Here is an 18,808-nt window from a genome sequence, read left to right on the forward strand (position 1 = left end):
AACAAGTAATGTGTGAAACAGACATATTCTTTTCATTCTAGCATCTTCCCACAGCCTTAAACCTCACTTTTATCGATCCATCCCCCGTGGGGAAAATGAGCATGTATTAAGAGAGGTTGGGCTGGATTGAGGTGGGGTCAAAGATGGGTTGAGAATGAGGGATAAAGTGAGGTTAGGCATCATCTGGGACACTAGTGATCAAAAGTTATATTTGCCAGTTTACTAATCTCACAAATGTTCATCTGTTATCCAAGCAAAGTGCTTGCTCATTCTCTGAGAATTCACTTATATCTTGAACAATGCTAAATTTACAATAGACAGATGTTTTAGATTTAAGAATCAATGTAACTGTGGGAGTAATAGTGCTATTTTATCTGTTTTATACTTGAATATCTAGGGAATTCAACTGTGGATACCTTTGACTTTTAGAGTCTTCCTAATTAACTGCTTGATTATTACATACGTAGCATATGATATTGGAGTAATATGTGAGGTATCTGAACTAGATGATGAGTACACATATGAAGTATTCTGTTTCCTAGAGGTTCCTTCAATTACCAGTAATTGTATTTCTATCATCAAAGTGATTCATATCTAAAGACTCTAAAGAAGTATCAATTACTAAGAAAAACTGGTCAGCAATCAAATTCCCAACACAAAAATTTCAAAAGTCAGAAGGCTTTAGGAACAAATTCTACAAAACATTTAAAAACTAACACCATTCTTCAAAGTCCCAAAATATTAAGAAGAAATACTTTGAAATTCATTCTAAAATACCAGCATTACCTTGACACCAAAATCAAATATTAATACCACAAGAAAAAAGAGTAGTGAAGACCAATGACACTGATGGCTACAGATCCAAAAACTATTAATAATATATAGCAAATGCAAAATTCAGAATGCATTAGAATAATCACATACCATGATCAAGTTGGGTTTATCGTTAGGATAAACTAAAGTTGATTATATCTGAACTTCCTTTTTGTTTTGTTTTGTTTCCTGGGGCCACACTGGTGATGCTTATCTGCAGTTAGAAATTACATCTGGTGGAGCTCAAGGGATAGAAAGAATCTTCCTCAAGATAGTAACTGCTATATATAGAAAATATATATTCAAACTTATTCTTAATAGTGTTAAACGGAAAGTATTCCCACTAAGGTCAAGCACAAAGCAAGAATATTCCCTGTACTGTTGTTCAACATTCCCTGTAATGTTGTTCAACATTATATTAGTTCTAGCAACAGCAATAAGGCTTAATGAAAAGAAGGCAAAGGGATCCAAATTGGAAAAGAGGATGTCAAATTACCTCCATTTGCATATATATTGCATATATATAATATATATATTGAAGACACTAAAGAATTCACAAGAAAGATCCTAGAGAGGGCTGGAGCAGTGGCTCAAGGAGTAAGGCATCTCTGCCTTGTATACACTAGCCTAGGACGGCATCCCAAATGGTTCCCCAAGCCAGGAGCAGTTTCTGAGTGCATAGCCAGGAGTAACCCCTGAGCATCGCCAGGTGTGCCCAAAAACCAAAAAAAAAAAAAAAAAAAAAAAAAAAGTGCCTAGAAATAATAAGTCAAGAACAGCAAATTGGCTGACTGCAAAGACAATACACAAAATTGGTTCCATTTCTTTATCCAAAAATGAGTCGGAGAAGATCAAAGAGTATTTCATTTAAAATAGTGTCCCCCAAATAACAAGTACCAAGGTGAGAGACCTATTCCATAAAAGCTTCAAAGCACTTAAACTGAAGAAGATCTTAGGAACTGAAAAAAAAATTCCATGCTAGTGTATTAAGAAAAATCAATAACATCTAAACTACTAATAGATTAATGCAATCTCTATCCAAATCCAGACAATATTTTTCAAGGACCTAGGTCAATTATAAACTTTTTGTGGAATTATAAAAGATCTCAGATAGCCAAAACCATTCTGAAAAATAAGAACTGGGAAAGAAGTGCCTCATTACCAGAGTTCCATTACAAAACTATAGTGATCAAAATAGGGTAATACTAGAGTAAAGACAAACTCTGACCAATGAGTCAAAATAGGATATCCAAGGTCAAATCCCCATATATTTAAGAGGTATTTTTAATAAAGGAGCTGAGAATATAAAATGAAATAATGGCAGCCTCTTCAACAAATAGTGTTGAGACAATTGGATGACCACATGTACAATACTAAAACTGGAACCATATCTCACACCTAACACAGAGTCAACTCATAGTGAATCAAAGACCTTCAGATCGTGCCAGAATCTATAAAGTACAGTGAAGAAAATATAAGCAGAACTCTCCAAGACCTAGACCTCAACAATATGATGCCTTTGGCAAAGCTTATAGAATCAAAACTAAACAAGTGGGATTACATCAAATTTTAAACTTTCTATATGGCAAAAAAAAAAACATGCTAAAACTAAAAGACAGCTGTGTGGAAGGAAACATTTGCACTCAACATATCAGGTTGATATCCAGGATATATAAAGTACTCACACAAATCAACCAAAAATCTAAAACTATATAAAAAATGGGGAGAGTAAATGAACAGACACTTTTCCGAGAAAGACCAACAGATGGCCAGTAGGCATATGAAAAAAATTGTTTCAGCATCACTTCTTATTAGGAAAATTCAAATAAAAACAATAGTACACAGTGAGAATGGTGCATATCAAAAATAATAGGAATAATCTGTTGGTTAGGATGTAATGAAAAAAGAATTCTCATCCACTACTGATGGGAATGCTGTCTTCTCTGATCCTTATGGAAAATAGTATAGAGGGTTGCCAATATACTCAGAACTGAGTGGCATATTACCCAGGAGTATGAGTATGAGTATCTATTCCCAAGAAAGAAAAACATTCATTCAAAAGTATACTTATGATTATTCATTGCAGCACTCAGTACAATAGCTAAGATTTTGAATCTTAGGGCTCTGGGGTCAAGGGGACACAGCATATCAGTGGTATTAAGTAGTGATAAACCTGAATATCAAAACCACAAAATCAACACTAAAATCATGTGACCCAAATTTTAACAATTAAACTTAAAAGTTGCCTGTCAAATTGGTGGTGGGAATGCCCCTGATTCAATGACACTATGTACTAAAATATTACTGTGAAAGATTTGTAATCAAAGTGGATTAAAAGTGGCCAAAATAAAAATTATTTTTTTAAAAAGTTGCCTGTAAAGATTGAAGGCTGAGGGGTTTGGGGAGGAACTAATGGGAGGGAACTTGGGTGTAAAAACTCCACATGCTATAATTCTACTTAGTGGGATTATGGAAGTGAGTTTGGAGCACGGGTTGCTACAGGTAATAATCCAAACCAGGATGAAGACAATGAAACACATGTCCCGAGGACCTTTTCTACCTCATGGATCAAGAAATAGAGGCTGGCTGAGACAGCAATAGAGCAAAAGAAAAGGACCTATCTAGAAACTCTTCCCACCTAGATGAGTCTTTGACATGTAAAAAAGAAAGCCATCTTTGGGGTGAAGACTATTGAACCCAACAACATCCTCCTGTGTATTTACTAAAGTGCAGAAAAATGAGGTAAATTAGAATAAATCGTGTTCTAATGTTCTCTGCAAAAGGCAGGAAATGCTAGATAAAAGATAAAGATAAAGAAGTGGCTGTATAAACACAATTAATGCTGGGGAAATAAAAGGGAAAAAAATCTTCTAGCCTAAGAGCAGGGTGACATTTTTCCCAGGAATTTTATAGTCATATTTTCAACAACAGGCTTGCCTAACCCCAGAGAGTCTTTCTTCTAGGGCTCAGGAAAAGTTCTTCTCATGTTGGTTGTCATAATCAGGCACGGCACTCAAGTTCTTAGATTCTCACAAGTCCTATGTTGTTGACAGGACATCAGGAGGCATGCCCTAATTTTCACGTCCTTGCTAGGATGGTGCTAAGCCTCATTACCAAAGTGAGTCCCTAGTTTTGATGATGGGACCCAAAGATTGGGGGTGTATGGTCAATCTTGGAGCAACTAAAGCTTAAGTCAAGTCAGTATGACAAATGTTCTGGGTTAAAGGCCAACCTGCAAAATATAAATTTTGGAGTTCCTATCCCTAACAGATTGGGACTCTTCTCTTAAAATGATTTCCTCATTTTACTGGATTTATGCCAAATAGGGAGGGATATTGCTACAAGGTAATATTGGAGCACCAGGGGACAATGGGTAGGTTGTAGTTTCTGTCCCTCAGAAGATTTCATATTCTATAAATCCTGATGTATAGGTATAACTCTTTTCCCCAGGAAATGCATATAAAGAAATACACATACCCCCTATTTTTTATTTGTGCAAGTCCAAAAGAATGATACTGTATCCCAATAATAAAATACAAATTAAAAAATACACATATCCTTCCTAGTCTATTAAGTAGACTAGGGTAGAATCTGGATTATTGTTGATTGATGGCAATTAAGGATGCAGTGTGTCCTGTAGCTGCTGGAAGGAATTACAGTGCAGAATTCCTTGAACTGATCATGATGATGAGTGGCTGAAAGGGTATGGGAAGAGGCATGGGGTAGTACTCAGGAAACAAGGGGTGTTGAGCTGTAGGGGTAAAGAGGTTTAATAGAAAAAGCAACAAATTCAGAATAAGTGAGCATAGGGAAACAATAGAAAGGTTTTACTGAGTGGCAGTTGGGGGAACGAGATGGTAGAAGGACTATGTACTACACAGAAAGACATTATGTAATGACACAAATGAACATTGGACTAGCATAAAGGTGGCCATCACACACAAACACATATGCACACACATACATAATTCATCAATATGTTACAGCTGTAAAACTGGCCCAAATAGGGTGGTAAAATGGAATGGATCAATGCACTTCAGAAATATAAAGCTGGCAAATAGGTGGTAAGAACATTTTAAGGCCAGTTGCTGTAGTTGCTAATTTCTAGGAATCACTACTAGTGAAGGTAGTCTTGGCTGTAAACGCATCATAGGTTAGATTATGCATATATCATTCTCAGTCTAATTGGCTTTTCCATATCCTGTCTTTTTCTCTTGAAATTTTTGTTTGTTTTTATTTTTATGACCTCTGTAGTAGCATAAAATATGTACATATATCTTAGCACAGACAGAACATCATACAATAGTAATTTACCCATTAAACTGTTTATTAGTTGTCTAGTTATTCTTAAATGAAGACTTATTTTTAACAGTATTCTAAAAAACACTTTGTGGAAGGCATCTTTAATTTTCTAGACTAGTTGCTCACTAACAAGCATCCTTAGAGTTTAAGTGAGCAAAATAATATTCTTTGAACTTTTAAAAGCTTAGATAAATTGCATAAGTTTTCAATTTAAATATTTTTATTAATATCTTTTTTAAAACACCTTAATTACAAATATGATTGTAGTTGGGTTTCTGTCATATAAAGAACACCCCCCCTTCACCAGTGCAATGTCCCAAATCTCCTTCTTCCCCGCCTGTACTCTAGACAGGCTTCCCTCCTTCATTCACATTGTTTCCATATTCTGTCTTAAGCATATCACAAGAGCGTTTTCATCAGTTTCTAAACATCCTTATAATGAGCATTATAATAAGAGTTAATATCACTAAGCACTGTAGCATGAGTCCAGGGTGTTCATTCCTTTCTTGTAGACTTCTATAAACAAAACTATTTGCAGACATATATTGCTAAAACATTCTTAAAATGAGTACTGTGGTGAGAGTTTAGAGTATTGAGCACTGTAATCTGAGTAAGGGGTATTCAAGTTCTTTCTCCATAGACTTCTGTGAACAAAAACATAACATTATTGAAGACATACTTAGTTTTAAAATAAGAAATAAAATAAGAAATAGAAAGCCTGTCTAGAGTACAGGCCAGTGTGGGGTGAGGAGGAAGAACACTTGGGATATTGGTGATGGGAATGTTGCACTGGTGAAGGTTTTTTTTTTTTACATATATAAAAAAGTCAAAAGAAAAGAAAAGATAAGGCCTCCCAATGCTTACTCAGGCTCTGTACTTTACACTGACTGTATAAAAAGAGGAGGTACAGTAAATGCTCCCCATATACACCTCAGACCAGGCCCTTTGCCTGGTCTGTATTGTGAATGGGGAGACAAAAAATAAATAAAATAAATAAAATAAAATAAGTTACATTCTTATAATGAGCACTGTATAGGAGTCCATGACATCGAAATTCCTTCTCCACAAATTTCTGTGGACAAAAACATTAAAACATTATTTCAGATATCTTTTAAAGGGAAATTAGCTGATAAATCTGCTTTAACTTATATCCATTGCTCTAGGTACCACTGAAGTAAAAAGATTATATAAGGTGCTAAAGATTTCACAAAAGAGGTGGGAATATCTGAAACTTTGTGATCATCTAAATTAAACCACCATTGTCTTTTTGTTTTGTTTTGTTTTGGGGTCACACTGGGCAACACTCAGGGGTTACTCCTGGCTCTGTGCTCATAAATCACTCCTTGCAGGCTCTGGGAACGATATGGGATGTCGGGATTCAAACCACTATCCATCCTGAGTGCAAGGTAAAACCCTAACACTGTGCTATCTCTCTGGCCCCTAAACCACCGTTGTATTGCTGCATTTTTACAATGGGCTGTGTAATGTCCTTTGTCCATTTCTACATAGTGACTCAAAACAGAAAATAAGTTGCATTTTTTCTAGTTGTTCTTTGAATAAATAGCATACTGTGACAAGTTAAAATTGTGTAAGGGAAGTCCACACATGTCTGTAATTTTTGCTTCTGCCTTGATCTCATAGAAAAAGTCTTTCAGTTGTATTAAAATCACAGATAGTAACTTCAAATTTTCATCTTTTTTAGAGAATCTTGCTGAGCTCTACAGTGACTGCAGATAAACCTGGTGTCATGGGGCCGGGAAGGTGGCGCTAGAGGTAAGGTGTCTGCCTTACAAGCGCTAGCCAAGGAACGGACTGCGGTTCGATCCCCCGGCGTCCCATATGGTCCTCCCAAGCCAGGGGCGATTTCTGAGCACATAGCCAGGAGTAACCCCTGAGCGTCAAACGGGTGTGGCCCAAAAACCAAAAAAAAAAAAAAAAAAAAACCTGGTGTCATCTGTCAGTTTTCCTTTTATTTGAAAATAACCTGAGGCAATCCTGTAATGTACATTTACTTGTGGGTGCTAGTGGCAGAGATAGATGCATAACTCGCAAATGTCTGAGATCTTTTGTGACAAGTGAAGCACTGGACTTTGGATTTGAACTAACTCTTAAAAGGTGTAACAATATGGGCTGGAGCAGTGGCACAGTGGTAGGGCATTGGTCATGCAAGCGGCTGACCTAGCACAGACTGCGGTTCTATCCCCCAGTGACCCATATGGTCCCCCAAGCCAGGAGCGATTTCTGAGTGCATAGCCAGAAGTGGCACCTGAGTGTCAATGGGTGTGGCCCAAAAATAACAAAAACAAAAACCAAATAACAAAACAAAAAAGGTCTAACAATAATAGAATTATTGAGTTGCTTGTATCACTGCTAGCATGCTCTGCAGCTTTCAAGTCATCAAGATAATCATTATTTTCCTCTTTATATTTTACAATTATCTACTACAATTATTATTACAATAAATTATTTTTATTTATTATTTATTATTAATAATAATATTATTTAATAACAATTTATTATTACAATAAATTACAATTAATTTATTCAGGTCTTCATGGAGACATTCATCAGGAAAAAAAAGTAGTTCATCTAAGTCTTGTTGGCTATACCCTGTATATTGGTCATTGATCTTCCAAATGATTGTCTTAAAATCCTTGGGGCTGATATGCCTGCACTGTTCTTCCCAAAGGGCATTCATAATTAGGCCAAATTCTTTTTTTATTTGTTTTGTTGTTGTTTGGGGGCCACATCCAGTGACACTCAGGGGTTACTCCTGGCTATGAGCTCAGAAATCGCTCCTGGCTTGAGGGGACCATATGGGGCTTCCAAAGACAGAACCACAGTCTGTCCTGGGTCAGCCATGTGCAAGGCAAATGCTCTACCACTGCGCCACTGCTCTGGCCCTGAATTAGGCTAAATTCTTATGCCACTTTACTTTTATGCCTTAATGTATTTGACCTATTAATATCATCCTGGTAATGATTTTGATTTAAATAATCAGACAAATGGAGCATTATACAAGCACTGAAAAATTGAGTTCATGTAACAAGTGTTTCCTACATTACAGAGTCCAGTGAGAGCTGCACTAGCTCCCAAAAAACAGGTTTTGGGTTTTTTTTTGGGGGGGGGCACACCCAGTGATGCTCAGGGGTTACTCCTGGCTCTACGCTCAAAAATCGCTCCTGGTTTGGGGGACCATATGGGATGCCAGGGGATTGAACCATGGTCTGTCCTAGGCTAGTATCAGCAAGGCAGACCCCTTAACACTGCGCCACTGCTCCGGCCCCTGGAATTTTAAATCTGATTACTCCTAATCCTTGTAATCTCTACTTTAGAGTGATATATTGGCTTATTATCCCAATTATATGATGAAGTCACTACTGGTTGCCTTTTCCTCTAAATAGCCTATGTTAGATTTGGGAAGGAGTAGGAGCATTCTGCCTTGGAGGGTTGCTTATCCCATTCATCAGAAATCTGTGCCTTGGTTTCTTCCTTTGTAAGAATTCTGCTTTTGACGAGGTATAGTGGGACCCAGAGTTTCTTGATGGGGTTTCCATATTACATACATTCACACTCATTCCAAATGGAACTGTGGAACTTGTTAACATTAGTGATCCTCATGTATGCAACTGTGAGATAGGGTTATGGGTACAAAAATTAAAATCCCTAGAGAATTAAAAATGCCCATTTGTGCACATTCACACATGTACACACACAAGGAAATAATTTTTATCAACATAACAAAACTCTGAACAAAATTACTTGGTCCTAATGTCTGATGCACAAGTGAAGTAGGTGAGTGTCCTCAAAAAATAAGTACTGAACTATGATTTAGGTCTTCAAAGAAAAGATCGCCAACAGACACTTAAAAAATGGTCAACATTTATCATGAGGGAAATCCAAATCAAGACAACAATAAGATATTATCTTACACAAGTGAACATGAAACATGTCAAAAATAATTGGAACTATCTCTGTTGGCAGGGATGTGGTGTAAAAGAAACTCTCACCCACTGCTGGTGAGAATGCTACCTGGCCCAACCCCCATTGCAAACATATGAAGGGTTCTCACTAAACTCAAAATTCAGCTGTCATATGACCCAACAAATTCTTTTTTGGGTATCTATCCCCAGGACATAAAACATTCAACCAAAAGATGAAATATACACCACTATTCATTTCAGCACTCAGTACATTATCTAAGACTTGAAATCAATCTAGATGTTCAACAACAGACCAATGGATCATGAAGATGTGATACATATATACAATAGAATACTACATAGTTATAAGGAATGATGCAATCACGCAATTTGCAGGTACATGGATGGAACTGGAAGAATAAAGTAAGCCAGAAGAAGAATTAAAAGAAGCAATAAAAAATAAAATACAATACAACTATGAAAAAAAATTTTGATAGCTTGAGGTTTCATTGAGACTCATTCTCCTTATATACAAAGCTTAACAGGTGATGTAAAATGGACATGAAGCTTTTCATGAAATGAAAAGGCTCTGTTTTTCATCATCTGTGAACAAGGAATAGAATCCTACTGTGGCCCCATCCCCCCATTCTTTCTGTGCAACTTGATCTTACCTGCAAGACCCGCCCATTCCTGGGAGGGGTCTTGGGAAGGTTAGATAAGGCCTTTAACAGAGGGGATTAGGGTCTTTGCCAGGATGGAGAGGAATTTGCATTTACCTGGATGGAGAGCTGTGGCTGAGGGAGAAGCAAGAATGCAGGGCTGCATGCCTGAATGGTTAGCAGCCACATCTATTGGCTAGGGCTAAATAAAGATGTTATCTCTCATGAAGCCTGTCTGAGTGAGTCTGATTCCCGTGGCGACCACCTAAAGATGATGACCCGACTGACGGTTATTGGGGGATGGAGCCACATGGCCAGGGCCTAAGGACAAAGGCCTCCATCTCCACCATCCAAGCCCATCCTAAGGGCTGTAACTCTACATCCTACCATCCAGTAACTGTCCCTGGCATTTAATTCTGAGAAAAAAGGTGGTTTGTTTCTAGATGATGTATACAAACCATTTAAACAGTAAAGCTTTCTTTTCCTGATAGAGTATAATTTCTTTTCTTAAAATGGAAGTGATACATTGCTAGTAGAAAGCATACCAGAAAAATTATTTATGTTCTTTCCAATGCCACTTGGTGACAAAAAAAAAGCCAGATGAGGGAGGATTAATACAAGATGATATCACTTATATATGGTATTTAGAATAACTGAATGAAGAAATGCAATGGTCTAAATAGGAATTGTCTTGAATACCCTAAGCCTCAAAGTATAGTTAGGAGAAGGAAAGAAACTGAGTTTAAGAGAAACAAATATGAAAGGATGAGGGCCACGGTCCAAGCAGTCTCAGGTACATTGGTAACACTAAAAAAAGGACAGAATTAAATATTCACACCAAAGGAAATAACAATAGAATCAAGAGGCCCAGACTTTAACTATCTAAACTTAAAAATGGACCTGTTTTACCGGCAGGCTTGGCGGGCAGTGAGATTGGTATGGGATGCAGTTAGAACACTGGTGAAGGGAGGTAGACACTGGATTGGCCCTGATTCAGTGTGTCTAAAAACCATGAAGGACTTTGTAAATCACAATGATTTCAATAAAATTAAAAATTAAAAATGTAAGTCTTAATTACTACCAAGATTATCGATAGTCTTTTAAAAAATTAAAATTAAATTTCTATTAGAAACACACAAATTGGGGCCGGGCGGTGGCGCTGGAGATAAGGTGCCTGCCCTGCCTGCGCTAGCCTAGGACGGACCGCTGTTCGATCCCCCGGCGTCCCATATGGTCCCCCAAGAAGCCAGGAGCAACTTCTGAGCACATAGCCAGGAGTAACCCCTGAGCGTCACAGGGTGTGGCCCAAAAACCAAAAAAAAAAAAAAAAAAAAAGAAACACACAAATTACTCTCAGCCAAATTTAAAAAGTCTAAACTGGTACAAAGAAAATTTTCTAAGTTTTTGGAAAGTCATTGTTAACAAAAGGATTTTTTTAACCATTTAAAATTTTCTGACACTATCCCTTGAAACAACTTGAAAGACAAAAATAAAATACAATGTGAAGCTTATAACCAAGAGAGCTCAGGCTCAGCCAGCTAATTGCCAAAATAGTCTCAGAAACAATTCTGTTGTATTTCTGCTGCCTTTCATCTCGGAGGAATTTTCCTTTGATTAAACTTCCTTTTAGTGTGGGGATTTGTAGTGTTCTAAAGGCTGACACAGAACTTGGAAGGCCTAAAGACTTGAGGATTTTCATGAACAGGCTTTCAGAAAGAGGTGGACAGACTTGCCCAATTTAGGAGTCTTATCTCAAGAAGCCCGAAGATCTAATAACCAAAAAATGGGGGGGAGAGGGAAGAGTGAAAATCTTAATCTGGAAGACAGTCAGATATTATCTTCTCTATCGACCAAAAACTCAAACTCAAAAAAGTGTATACTTTACCTTTTAACTACTCGATAAATTTTCTGAATTTTCTGTTCATTTACAAAAGTCAGTAATTAAAAAGACTAGTAAGTCAATATCTTATCATCCATCATATAATAGTTATTGAAGAATTAAAAACTTTCCTCCAAGAGCATAAAATCAAAGGACAAAATTGTAATCTCACAGTAATCATACTTTCAGAGAGCTTACATTGAAACACACTAAAGTCAATGAATGGGTCTGTCTGTTCTTTACAAGGGAGAGGAGAGTGAGGAAGAAGAGTAAGTTAAAGGAGGATTTATTTCTAGAAACATACTAGCATCATTAAAGAAGACTGTTAACACATATATCATGACCGCCAAATATAAAAAGTAAAATAAAATACAGGTGGGATGATAAAAGAACTTCCTGATAAGCTTCTCTCTAAACAAAATCCTGCTTCTTTCTGTTTAAAGCAATGATTATTTCATACACACACACACACACACACACACACACACACACACACCACTTTATATTTTCTCAGTCAGCAGCATCTTATTAAGTATATAATTATTACCATCATCTTTCAGATACCAGACCAAATTTTTTCATTTCAATCTCACAATATCCTCAGAAGGTAAAAAAAATTTCCCTTTCTTGCTCAGATAGCTCAGGAAATGCATTTCGAAAAGTTAAGCAACTTACTCAAATTTGCAAAGGTGGTATTTAGATCCAGATGTTTCTAGTTCTGGACACTTTTAACAAGTAGGATGAACATATGGAATTATGCTCTACAAAACCTGATGTTCATTCTTTTCATAATTTCTCATTATCCTAATTAATACACCATTTTGAACAAAATAGTGTTGGTCAAAAAACAATCTAAGTTAGCATCCACTGATCTTGAATGTGGGCCCCAATTTGACACATTTTGTAATTTCTGACTTCTTTTTTAATAATATCTTTATTTAAGCACCAGGATTATAAACATGATTGTAGTTGGGTTTCAGTCATAAAAAAAGATCAACCCCCTTCAGCAGTGCAAGATTCTGATCACCATCTCCCTCAGGGGTGACCCTTAGGGGGGTTTTGGACCACACCTGGTGACCCTCAGGGGTTACTTCTGGCAATGCACTCAGAAATTGCTCCTAGCTTGGGGGATCACATGGGACACCTGGGGATTAAACCACGGTCCACCCTAGGCTAGTGCCAGCTAGGCAAATGCCTTACCCCTCCACGCCAACGCTCCTGCGTGTATTCAAGACAAGCACTGTACTTCTCTTACTCATTGACACTGTCATCAAGTTTCTGATTTCTTAACCAAAAAAAATTTCTTCAAGGGTATTTCTGATTTTAAGAGAAGGAATACTCATCCCTGAGTATTGTGGTTGAGAGGCAGATTAAATAAAAAGCAAATAAAATAAATATATATATACTTTTAAGTACTAATTTAAAAAATAATAGTACTCATAGCAAAATACTTCATGCTTTACCAGGAGCTAAAGGGAGATAGCAATGGTTCATTTAGTTAAGAATAAAAAAGAATTAAAATCCAGAAGCTTGGATTTCTTTGGTATAAGTGTGTTTTTGTTTGTGCTATGTTTACTTTTGGAAAAAAATGTGGTATCCCATTTTTATTCTCAAAGGGTTTTAAATGCTTATTAAAAAATTTTGTTTGAAATCAAATAGCTCTTTAAAGGCTGTATTCTGATGATTTGATTGTAAATGAATGAAAAGCACATGGAAGAAGTCACACATGGTTTTAAAGAATTACAGGCAAAAGTGTCTAACAAGACACTCTAAAAGTTTACCAAATGCAATTGTTTGAAAGAAATACTCAGAAGAAAATAAAAATTACCCACTTTGTTCTACTTAGAGGCTTAAAATACCTATATGCAAATAAATACATTAAACATTTACATTCTGCATCCACATTTATCAGCCTAGCATAGTTCTTTACAGTATTCACATTTAAGCTAACCACTCAAATACAAAATTATAAAACAGACATTGAGCTCTAAAATATTTTTAGACAATTTGTCTCCAACAATGATTAAAATTCTCCAACCCAAAGATAGCTATTGTATTACACTAGTATATTATCTACATATAAAAACCTTGCGTGCTAAAGAGTTATTCTAAGTCTTAACTAATACCTTTCTTTAGAGGTTTTCTCCTCCTCCTTCCAAGTAGTATTCTAGAACAATACTTTCCTAAGCTTGCAAAGAAGCATTCAAGGAGATGATCCACCTTGACTTTGGCTTTCAAAAAACAATGCAATTATAGCCAAGAGAAAAGAAAAAAGGTTTAATGTCAGCAATTAGAAGAGAGGGTATCTACAGGCATTGGAAAAGAAATAGAAAGAGATGTAAAAAGTAGAGTGGTCAAAGCAGGCTTATGGAACCAAGACCAGTGATGGAAATGCAGGATGCTATAAAAGTCATGCCAGCTTCAAAGTATACTTGAATGTGAAAACATGACCTCTGTTCCATAACCACATCCTCAGTCCTTCCCATGTGGCAGGAAGAGAAAAATTTTGTTGTCATTCTTTTATTTTTACTACTCTCTATTCCTTCTGCTTGCCTTTCATTTTCATTCTTGTAAGAATTCTGTTTTTAAAGTTAGTATCTTGCTAAAGTTTTCAAAAAAGTCAGATTTTTAGTAATCATATTTTTCTTACTTTTATTGTGCTCTTATTTCTCCTATCATTTTTCTTCTAGATTTATGCACTAGTAGTTAGAATCTTTTATCATTTATATTAATGTATTTATCTACTTTTGGCCTAAATTTGCATTATTATTAATATTGAAGAAGGTACCTCAGCTAAAAAAAGAATTCAACAGATGAATGGCTAAAGAAACTGTGGTACATATTCACAATGGAATATTATGCAGCCATCCAGAGAGATGAAGTCATGAAATTTTCCTATACATGGATGTACATGGAATCTATTATGCTGAGCGAAATAAATCAGAGGGAGAGATATAGACCCAGAATAGACTCACTCATCTATGGGTTTTAGAAAAAATAAAAGACATTTTTTGCAATAATTATCAGAGACGAAGAGAGGAGGGCTGGAAGGTCCAACTCACGACATGAAGCTCACCACTAAGAGTGGTGAGTGCAGTTAGAGAAATAACTGAGAACTATCATGGCAATGTGAATAAATGAGGGAAGTAGAAAGCCTGTCTAGAGTACAGGCAGGGGAAGAAGGAGGAGGTGGGAGATTTGGGACATTGGTGATGGGAATGTTGCACGAATGAAGGGGGGTTGTTCTTTACAGGACTGAAACCCAACAACAATCATATTTGTAATCAAGGTGTTTAAATAAAGATATTAATTAAAAAAAGAAAATTCAAGTTGGGGAGGAGGAAGGTGGGTCATTAGTGATGGGACTGTTGCACTGGTGAAGAAGGGAGTATTCTTTTTTATAACTGAAACCCAACTGCAAACATGTTTTAATCATGGTGCTTAAATGAAGATATTAATTAAAAAAGATAAAAAAGAATCTTGTTATTTCTTTATGGTATTCATCTTAGACTATAAATCTCCCTCTGAGAGCTGCTGTAGCTGCATATCACTGAGTTTTAACTGCACTAGTTTTATTAATACACTAGTTTTACTACCATTTATCATTATTTCAATTTTCCAATTTATATTTTTCTTAACCCATTGTTGCCTTAGAATTTATAGGATTCAAACATTTAGAATTTATTAATTATTAAGAATAATAAGAAGTAATTATTAAGAATATTAATTTTCTATCAAAGTGGTTTTTAAAACCTCTTACTGTATCAGTACATATTTTATGTACAAGCTCCAAGTTCAATCCCCAGCTCCACATGGTTCTTTAATTATATTCAAGAGTAATTCCCAAACACTGAATCAACAGGATTTCCTAAACACCAACAAGGGCTTAAAAATCCTAAATTATTTTCAATGTGGTGTTCATATAATCTAAGGGCATTATAAATAAGAAATAAAACCTTTATAAAATTATTGGATGATTTTTATTCATGTTCCATGTTTTTGTTCTTGGATTTAAAAAAGCGATGCAGATAAAACCTACAAGATGCCAAGGACTTCCAATAATAGAAGCTAAGAAGAGGAAGAAAGAATCATTCTCAGGTAACTTCAGAGGATATAAGGTCTAAGAACACTTGATTCTACATTTGAAGTCCCTAAACTATTTAACAATCAGGTTTTGGTATTTTTAAAATACCAAGTATGCTACTGCCACCGACCACCACTTCAGGGCCTACAGCTGAACATCACTGTGAATGCTGAGACTAACTCCCACCCAGAAGCCCTTGCTGAAGCTGTGTAAAAATAGCTAAGCCAGAAATGTTGAAGTGGGGAGGAACACAGTCACTCTGTTTTCCTTCACAATGCACGCATCTCTTAGCCCATGAACCCCACCACAATACGCAGTAAAAGCCACACTACAAGCATGTCAATGGGGAAACAATGCAGGTCAACAGCATGCATAGTAAATTAAAATGGCAGTTCTGATGACCCGGAAAGTACCAACCACATGGTTAGTCTCTCAGATAACAAATTTAGAGTAGTAATATGGAGGATGCTCATAGAACTCAAAGAAAGCATAGATCAAGCTGAACAGAACACAAATATAGAAATCATAAAACTGCAAAGTGAAATAATAGGATGAAAAACTCAGTAGATGAAATTAAAAACTCAATAGAAAGCCTCTCCAACAGAGTAACAGCAGCTGAGGACAGAATCAGCAGGCTGGAAGATGAGACGCAGAGCAACTCCATACAATAAAAGAAACTGGAAAAGAACATAAAACAATCAGACAATGGAAAAAATACTCAAAGAATGTGAACAGATAAAAATAGAAGTTCTTGACAAATTCAACAGAAACAACATAATAATCATTGAAGTCCCAGAGACCCAGGAAGAAAATCCCCTGGTAGAATCAATAGTCAAGGACATCATTATGAAGAAACACCCAGAGATAGACTGCATGCAACAAAATTCTGCATGCCCAAAGAGTGCCAGCTAAAAGAGACACACACACACACACAAAAAAAAAAAAAAAAACACCCCAAAACACATCCTAGTCACAATGACAAATCCCGCAGATAAGGATAGAATATTGAAAGCAGCAGGATCAAAAAGAGTAATAACATTCAAGGAAGCATCCTTAAGATTTACAGGAGACCTGTCACAAGAAACCATCAGAGCCAGAATACAGTGGTGGGATATAGTGACGAAACACACCAAATGAATGCTTCACCTAGAATACTGCACTTTCAGGTTTGAAGGAAGCATATACAGTTTCAGAGATAAACAGCAGCTCAGAAACTTTACAGACTCAAAACCAGCCTTAAAAGAAAAACTGAAAGGTCTACATTAAGACAAGAGAGAACAAAAGACACAACAAATTTCTACACAAAGATAACATCAAATTCCATGACAATAATCTCTCTCAATGACAATGGACTAAACACACCAGTTATTGCCACACAACAGAGTGGCAATATGGATCAAAAAAACCTCAAACCAACATCCTGCTGCCTACAAGAAACAGATCTACTAGTCAAAACAAGCATAGACTCAAAAAATTTAAAAAAAAAAAAAGGCTTGATGTCGTACAGATCATAGGCTAAAGGTCCCAGAATATTTTCTGCCCAGTCATGGTAGTCAGTCAGTCTCCTGTAGTTAGTGATCTTGGCTTTTGCACAGATCAAAGAATGATGTCTTCTGATTTTATCTTATCTTTAAGTGATGAGATAAGACAACCTTCTCTTTGACCAGTGCTTCTCAATTATATTTTTGTGCCCTCTGCATGACTGTAAATAAACTTTAACCTGCAAAACAAAAATATATAAAATAATTTGAGTTGATTTTTTAATCAGAGGTGATATCTGGATTAATGGCCAAAATGAGCACGTTTTGCAATGCATAGCTTTTCGAAAAGGAATTTGAAGCAGGACACAGCAACTTTCAGCTCCAGAGACTTACAGAGACATAAACACAGGGCTTAGCTTTTTATGACAGCGTTTGCAGAGGTCAAACACACCCCCCTTTACAAAGCCCTGTGCCCCCCCGGGAGGTGTGCCCCCCACTATTTGAGAACCACTGTCTTAGACAAAGTTGTTGCCATTTCCTCATTGTCAGGATGTCATATCAAAACTGGCCCATGTTGGTGTCAGAGCAATATTAATAATGTCCCAGAGGGAGTTTTGTTGCTGTAGCTATTGCAGAGAACTATGTCAGTTCTATGTCTGAGATCTGTACAACAACCAAGATCTCTAATTCCAGAGGTCTGACTGAGACAACTGCAACTGAGAAGATCTTCTGGAAACATACTGAAAAGACTCTATCCTAGACTTCATCCTAGGATCAGCACAAAAACCAAGACCACCAACTACAGAAGACTGATTTAAACAACAGTGATTGGAACAGAACTTCTAGAACCATAGAGAAAGACTCCATCCTAGGCTCTATCCTATGACCTGTGCAAATACCAAGATCTCTAGCTACAGAGGCCTGATTTTATCAGCAGAAAGTTTCCAAACATCACAAAAGGACCTAGAGGAGAGTAAAAGAGCATGTACGAAGCCTGTAGTTATACCCATGAGAGTATACTTCAAGGGTGAAGAAACCCTGTATCTCTTAGGCAAAGGAAATTACCTTTCTAATCTTTCCAATTTTCACTGTTCCTATGTAAAAAAATTAGCACAAATTAATTTTTGTAATTGTTATTGCTTGTTTTTGTGTGTGTGCTTTGTTTTGTCTTTATTTCAGGACTGTGGTTCTTGTTTGGTTTTGTCTTTATTGTTGTGGTGCTTTTCGGGTTTTTTTTTTTTGTATTGTCATGTTTCCTTCCTTTTTCCCTTTCTTTTCTTAAACTGATATTTATAGCCTCTAGAAGGACTCCTCCCATTTTTTGCTTGTTTGATTTTTGCCCCTCCTTTTTTTCTTTTCTTTTTCTTCCATTCAATAACTTGAACCACATAACTTGAACCATCTTGTTCTGCCCCATAAATTGAGGGGGAAATAATGGAGGGTACCAAGACCAAACAGTTGTATGAACATTGAGTAGAAATAAAAAATGATCAGACTTAAACACCAAATCCAAAACAAACTACAACAGAGTCGATACCCATTCTACAAAAAGCTAGACACAGAGGACACCACTTATATTGGCAGCCCGGGGGGAGGGGGGGCAAAGGAGGGGGATATGAGATGCATGCTGGGAACAGGGGTAGAAGGAGGACAACATTAGTGGTGGG

General features: G+C 36.6%; 1 non-coding gene across 1 annotated transcript; it reads left to right on the top strand.

The window, feature by feature from the left end:
• Positions 1-5,962: 5,962 nt before the first annotated feature.
• On the top strand, positions 5,963-6,094 carry LOC126029385 (small nucleolar RNA SNORA51). The gene has a single exon (XR_007502996.1). It is a non-coding gene; the product is annotated as a small nucleolar RNA SNORA51 (small nucleolar RNA).
• Positions 6,095-18,808: the final 12,714 nt, after the last annotated feature.

This window comes from Suncus etruscus, chromosome 14, assembly GCF_024139225.1.
Source record: "Suncus etruscus isolate mSunEtr1 chromosome 14, mSunEtr1.pri.cur, whole genome shotgun sequence".
NCBI classification, from domain to species: Eukaryota; Metazoa; Chordata; class Mammalia; order Eulipotyphla; family Soricidae; genus Suncus; species Suncus etruscus.